Below are 7,989 nucleotides of genomic sequence, written 5' to 3' on the forward strand. Positions count from 1 at the left end.
TTGTTGTTTTTTGCCTGTTTTAGGGTTTCAAAGAAAAGAAATATCAAACGGAGTCCAAACGGAATGAAACCAACATGATTTCTCAATGAACAAGACCCGGGAGACTTGGACCCTACGTCAAGACACAAAAGAGGAGGCCACGAGGTAGGTGGGCGCGCCTACCCTCCCCAGTCACGCCCTCCACCCTCATGGGCCCCCTGTTGCACCACCGACGTACTCCTTCCTCCTATATATACCTAGGTACCCCCAAACGATCAGATAGCCGCAACTTTCTGTATCCACGAGATACCATCTTGGGGCCTGTTCCAGAGCTCCGTCGGAGGGGGCATCGATCACGGAGGGCTTCTACATCAACACCATAGCCCATCCGATGAAGTGTGAGTAGTTTACCTCAGACCTACGGGTCCATAGTTAGTAGCTAGATGGATTCTTCTCTCCTTTTGGATCTCAATACAATGGTCTCCCCCTCTCTTGTGGAGAACTATTCGATGTAATCTTCTTTCTGCGGTGTGTTTGTTGAGACCGATGAATTGTGGGTTTATGATCAAGTCTATCTATGAATAATATTTGAATCTTCTCTGAATTCTTTTATGTATGATTGGTTATCTTTGCAAGTCTCTTCGAATTATCAGTTTGGTTTGGCCTACTAGATTGATCTTTCTTGCAATGGGAGAAGTGCTTAGCTTCGGGTTCAATCTTGCGGTGTCATTTCCCAGTGGCAGTAGGGGCAGCAAGGCACGTATTGTAGTGTTGCCATTGAGGATAACAAGATGGGGTTTTCATCATATTGCATGAGTTTATCCCTCTACATCATGTCATCTTGCTTAAGGCGTTACTCTGTTTTTAACTTAATACTCTAGATGCATGCTGTATAGCGGTCGATGGGTGAAGTAATAGTAGTAGATGCAGGCAGGAGTCGGTCTACTTGTCTCGGACGTGATGCCTATATACATGATCATACCTAGATATTATCATAACTATGCTCAATTATGTCAATTGCTCAACAGTAATTTGTTCACCCACCGTAGAATACTTATGCTCTTGAGAGAAGCCACTAGTGAAACCTATGGCCCCCGGGTCTATCTTTATCATATTAATCTCCTACTACTTAGTTCTTTCCTTTGCTTTTTACTTTGCCTTTATTTTACTTTGCATCTTTATCACAAAAATACCAAAAATATTATCTTATCATATCTATCAGATCTCACTCTCGTAAGTGGACGTGTAGGGATTGACAACCCCTATTCGCGTTGGTTGCGAGGATTTATTTGTTTTGTGCAGGTACGAGGAACTCACGCGTAGCCTCCTACTGGATTGATACCTTGGTTCTCAAAAACTGAGGGAAATACTTACGCTACTTTGCTGCATCATCCCTTCCTCTTCGGGGAAAACCAACGCAGTGCTCAAGAGGTAGCAAGAAGGATTTTTGGCGCCGTTGTTGGGGAGGTCTACGCAAAAGTCAACATACCAAGTACCCATCACATACCCTTATCTCCCGCATTACATTATTTGCCATTTGCCTCTCGTTTTCCTCTCCCCCACTTCACCCTTGCTGTTTTATTCGCCCTCTCTCTCTCTATCCTCCCTCTCTTTCTCTATTTGCCTTCTTCCCGTATGTATCCTTGTTTATGTTTCCATGTGCCTTATATTTGCTTGCATCTTCGCTTACTAAAAATCTATTGATATGGATCCACTTAAAGTGTTCTACTTAGATCATCTTCGATCCTTATGCGCTCGTGCTGAAACCCCAACTAGCCTAGTGATGTCTACTAGACAACCTTCTTCTTGTAGACGTTGTTGGGCCTCCAAGTGCAGAGGTTTGTAGGACAGTAGCAAATTTCCCTCAAGTGTATGACCTAAGGTTTATCAATCCGTAGGAGGCGTAGGATGAAGATGGTCTCTCTCAAGCAACCCTGCAACCAAATAACAAAGAGTCTCTTGTGTCCCCAACACACCCAATACAATGGTATATTGTATAGGTGCACTAGTTTAGCAAAGAGATGGTGATACAAGTGGTATATGGATAGTAGATAATAGTTTTTGTAATCTGAAAATATAAAAACAGCAAGGTAGCAAGTGATAAAAGTGAGCATAAACGGTATTGCAATGCATGGAAATAAGGCCTAGGGTTCATACTTTCACTAGTGTAAGTTCCCTCAACAATAATATCATAATTGGATCACATAACTATCCCTCAACATGCAACAAAGAGTCACTCCAAAGTCACTAATAGCGGAGAACGAACGAAGAGATAATGGTAGGGTACGAAACCACCTCAAAGTTATTCTTTCTAATCAATCCATTGGGCTATTCCTATAAGTGTCACAAACAGCCCTAGAGTTCGTACTAGAATAACACCTTAAGACACAAATCAATCAAAACCCTAATGTCACATAGATACTCCAATGTCACCTCAAGTATCCGTGGGTATGATTATATGATATGCATCACACAATCTCAGATTCATCTATTCAACCAACACATAGAACCTCAAAGAGTGCCCCAAAGTTCCTACCGGAGAATCACGACGAAAACGTGTGCCAACCCCTATGCATAGGTTCATGGGCGGAACCCGCAAGTTGATCACCAAAACATACATCAAGTGAATCACGTGGTATCCCATTGTCACCACAGATACGCACGACAAGACATACATCAAGTGTTCTCAAATCTATAAAGACTCAATCTGATAAGATAACTTCAAAGGGGAAACTCAATCCATTACAAGAGAGTAGGGGGGGGGGGAAACATCATAGGATCCAACTATAATAGCAAAGCTTGCGATACATCAAGATCGTATCACCTCAAGAACACGAGAGAGAGAGAGAGAGAGATCAAACACATAGCTATTGGTACATAACCTCGGCCCCGAGGGAGAACTACTCCCTCCTTGTCATGGAGAGCACCAGGATGATGAAGATGGCCACCGGAGAGGGATTTCCACCTCCGGCAGGGTTCCAGAGCGGGTCTAAATTGGCTTTCGGTGGCTACGGAGGCTTTTGGCGGCAAAACTGCCGATCTATTGTGCTCTCCGGAAGTTTTAGGGTATATGGAGATATATAGGCAGAAGAAGTACGTCAGGGGGGCCACGAGGGGCCCACGACGGTGGACGGCGCGCCCTAGGGGGGAGGGCGTGCCCCCCTACCTTGTGGCCTCCTCGAAGGTCCCCTGACGTGCACTCCAAGTCTTCTGGGCTTCTTTCCTTCCAAAAAATGAGTGTCGTGAAGTTTCAGGTCAATTGGACTCCATTTGATTTTCCTTTTCTTCGAAACCCTAAAACAAGGTAAAAACAGAAACTGGCATTGGGCTCTGGGTTAATAGGTTAGTCCCAAAAATGATGTAAAAGTGTATAATAAAGCCCATAAACATCCAAAACAGTAGATAATATAGCATGGAGCAATCAAAAATTATAGATACCTTGGAGACGTATCAGCATCCCCAAGCTTAATTCCTGCTTGTCCTCGAGTAGGTAAATGATAAAAACAGAATTTTTGATGCGGAGTGCTACTTGGCATAATTTCAATGTAATTCTTCTTAATTGTGGCATGAATATTCAGATCCGAAAGATACAAGACAAAAGTTCATATTGACATAAAAATGATAATACTTCAAGCATACTAACTAAGCAATTATGTCTTCTCAAAATAACATGGCCAAAGAAAGTTCATCCCTACAAAATCATATGGTTTAGTCATGTTTCATTTTCGTCACACAAGAATGCTCTCATCATGCAGAACCCCGATGACAAGCCAAGCAATTGTTTCATACTTTAGTAATCTCAAACCTATAAACTTTCACGCAATATATGAGCGCGAGCCATGGACATAACACTATGGGTGGAATAGAATATAATGAGGGGGTTATGTGGAGAAGACAAAAAGGAGAAAGTCTCACATCAACGAGGCTAATCAATGGGCTATGGAGATACCCATCGATTGATGTTAATGCAAGGAGTAGGGATTGCCATGCAACGGATGCACTAGAGCTATAAATGTATGAAAGCTCAACAAAAGAAACTAAGTGGGTGTGCATCCAACTTGCTTGCTCACAAGACCTAGGGCACTTGAGGAGGCCCATTGTTGGAATATACAAGCCAAGTTCTATAATGAAAATTCCCACTAGTATATGAAAGTGACAAAACAAGAGACTCTCTATCATGAAGATTATGGTGCTACTTTGAAGCACAAGTGTGGAAAAGGATAGTTGCATTGTCCCTTCTCTCTTTTACTCTCATTTTCATTTCTTTTCTTTTCATTTTTTGGGCCTTCTCTTTTTTATGGCCTTTTTCTTTTCTTTTTTGGGCCTTCTCTTTTTTATGGCCTTTCTCGTTTTTTATTCCTCACTTGGGACAATGCTCTAGAAAATGATGATCATCTCACTTCTATTTATTTACAACTCAATGATTACAACTCGATACTAGAACAAAGTATGACTCTATATGAATGCCTCCGGCGGGGTATCGGGATATGCAATGAACCAAGAGTGACATGTATGAAAGAATTATGAACGGTGGCTTTGCCACAAATACTATGTCAACTACATGATCATGCTAAGCAATATGACAATGATGAATGTGTCATGATAAACGGAATGGTGGAAAGTTGCATGGCAATATATCTCGGAATGGCTATGGAAATGCCATAATAGGTAGGTATGGTGGCTGTTTTGAGGAAGATATAAGGAGGTTTATGCGTGATAGAGCGTATCATATCACGGGGTTTGGATGCACCGGCGAAGTTTGCGCCAACTCTCAATGTGAGAAAGGGCAATGCACGGTACCGAAGAGGCTAGCAAGGATGGAAGGGTGAGAGTGCGTATAATCCATGGACTCAACATTAGTCATAAAGAACTCACATACTTATTGCAAAAATCTACAAGTCATCAAAAACCTCGGCACTACGCGCATGCTCCTAGGGGGATAGATTGGTAGGAAAAGGCCATCGCTCGTCCCCAAGCGCCACTCATAAGGAAGACAATCAAATAACACCTCATGTTTCAAATTTGTTACACAACATTTACCATACGTGCATGCTACGGGACTTGCAAACTTCAACATAAGAATTTCTAAAATTCACAACTACTCAACTAGCACGACTTTGATATTATTACCTCCATATCTCAAAACAATCATCAAGCATCAAAGTTCTCTTAGTATTCAAAACACTCATAAGAAGATTTTATTAATCTTGAATACCTAGCATATTAGGATTTTAAGCAAATTACCATGCTATTAAGACTCTCATATTAATATAAGTGAAGCATGAGAGTTCATCTATTTCTAAAAAATAAAACCACCACCGTGCTCTAAAAGGATATAAGTGAAGCACTAGAGCAGCGACAAACTACTCCGAAAGATATAAGTGAAGATCAATGAGTAGTCGAATAATTATGCAACTATGTGAAGACTCTATAACATTTAAGAATTTCATATCTTGGTATTTTATTCAAACAGAAAGCAAAACTAAATAAAATAAAATGACGCTCCAAGCAAAACACATATCATGTGGCGAACAAAAATATAGCTCCAAGTAAAGTTACCGATGAACGAAGACGAAAGAGGGGATGCCTTCTGGGGCATCCCCAAGCTTAGGATCTTGGTTGTCCTTGAATATTACCTTGGGGTGCCTTGGGAATCCCCAAGCTTACGCTCTTGCCACTCCTTATTCCATAGTCCATCGAATCTTTACCCAAAACTTGAAAACTTCACAACACAAAACTTAAAGTAGAAAACTCGTAAGCTCCGTTAGCGAAAGAAAACAAAAGACCACTTCAAGTTACTGTAATGAACTCATTCTTTATTTATATTGGTGTTAAACCTACTGTATTCCAACTTCTCTATGGTTTATAAACTCTTTTACTAGCCATAGATTCATCAAAATAAGTAAACAACACATGAAAAACAGAATCTGTCAAAAACAGAACAGTCTGTAGTAATATGGATCAAACGTATACTTATGGAACTCATAAAATTCTCAAATAAAGTTCTGGACCTGAGGAATTTATCTATTAATCATATGCAAAAATAATTAACTAAATATCACTTTCTAAATAAAAATGGCAGCAATTCTCGTGAGCGCTAAAGTTTCTCTTTTTTACAGCATGATCAACATGACTTTCCCCAAGTCTTCCCAAAGGTTCTACTTGGCACAAACACTAATTAAAAGAATAAAACCTTATATAAACAGAGGATAGATGAATTATTTATTACTAAACAGGAACAAAAAGCAAGGAGCTAAAATAAAATTGGGTTGCCTCCCAGTAAGCGTTGTCGTTTAACGCCCCTAGCTAGGCATGATGATTTCAATGATGCTCACATAAAAGATAAGAATTGTAACATAAAGAGATCATCATGAAGAGTATGACTAGCACATTTAAGTCCAACCCACTTCCTACGCATAGGGGTTTCGTGAGCAAACAACTTGTGGGAACAATAATCAACTAGCATAGGAGTGCAAAACAAGCATAACTTCAAAACTTTAAGCACATAGAGAGGAAACTTGATATTATTGCAATTCCTACAAGCATATGTCCCTCCCTCATAATAATTTTCAGTAGCATCATGAATGAATTCAACAATATAACCAGCACCTAAAGCATTCTTTTCATGATCTACAAACATAGAATTTTTATTACTCTCCACATAAGCAAAATTCTTCTCATTCGGAATAGTGGGAGTATCATAAGTAACTTGAATACTATAAATTGTTTCCACATTAAAAGAGTAATGTTCAGAGAAGGGGTAATCATAACCATGACAAGTTTTATAAATATAATCACTACTTTTTATAGCATAAGTATCATCACAATAGTCATCATAAGTAGGAGGCATGCCATCATCATTATAAATTTGCATATCAAAACTTGGGAGACTAAAAATATCATCTTCATTAAATGTAGCATCCCCAAGCTTGGGCCTTTTCGTATCATAAGCATAATCACTTTCATCATTAATAGTATGGATAGCACCAATAGTATAGAAATTATCATATTCTTCCAAGCAAGTGCCAAAAACATTTTCAAGATCATAAGAAGTATCATTATCTTCCACAATTATATTTTCATGAGGCACAATAGTAATAGGAGCAACACTATTTGGGGGAGATATCTTTTTACCTCTCTTCCGTTTTCTTTTCTTCTTCTTCACCACATCATGTGTGGGTTCAATCCTCTTTTTGGAGCTCCTTATTAATGAGATTGTTTGAATAGGAGGCTCTTCCTTGTTACCTGATTCATCATAAGAAATAATAGAAGGGTATTGGGAAGTCTCTTCCCTTTCGTTAGTATTCTCTTCATCCTCTATTTGTTTTCCTTTCTTTATGTAATTGACAATATAAGGATTTTCAATGCAATTCACCGCACAATACATATAAATTTCCTCTAGATCAAATCCAAAAACTTTATAACTGGCAAATTCTGGAAGATAATTAGTTATATGTTTCATTTCTTCGTAACCCATAAGCAAAGTAAGTTCATTATGATGTGCAAGGGAAATAAAGTCATCACAATTTTTGGACACGATACGATCATGAAACAATTTGCATTGCGTACTGAAATGATCATGTTCATTGCAAAGCTCACAAGTATAGCCAATATAATATAAATTTTCAGCACATTCATCTAGCCTTTCTTGCAACAATTTAGTTTCTAAGTACTTATGCCTCTTGCAATATCTATCTTCCCTATTTGGTGTGTACTTACAAACCCAATGTACTCCACAAAAATTGACATGTTTATAGGAGACATTTTCATCATAACTAGTGCAATCATCATTAGTATCATGGATATTCAAAGAATTCGTACTAACAACATTGCAAACATGCTCATCATTCAAATATTTAGTGCCAAACATTTTATAGATTTCTTCTTCTAGCACTTGAGCACAATTATCCTTTCCATCATACTCAGAAAGATATTAAAAAGGTGGAGCGTATGAGACAAACTCAATTCCATTTTTTATAGTTTTCTTTTATAAACTAAACAAGTGATAAA

This window comes from Triticum urartu, chromosome 3, assembly GCF_003073215.2.
Source record: "Triticum urartu cultivar G1812 chromosome 3, Tu2.1, whole genome shotgun sequence".
Classification (NCBI taxonomy): domain Eukaryota; kingdom Viridiplantae; phylum Streptophyta; class Magnoliopsida; order Poales; family Poaceae; genus Triticum; species Triticum urartu.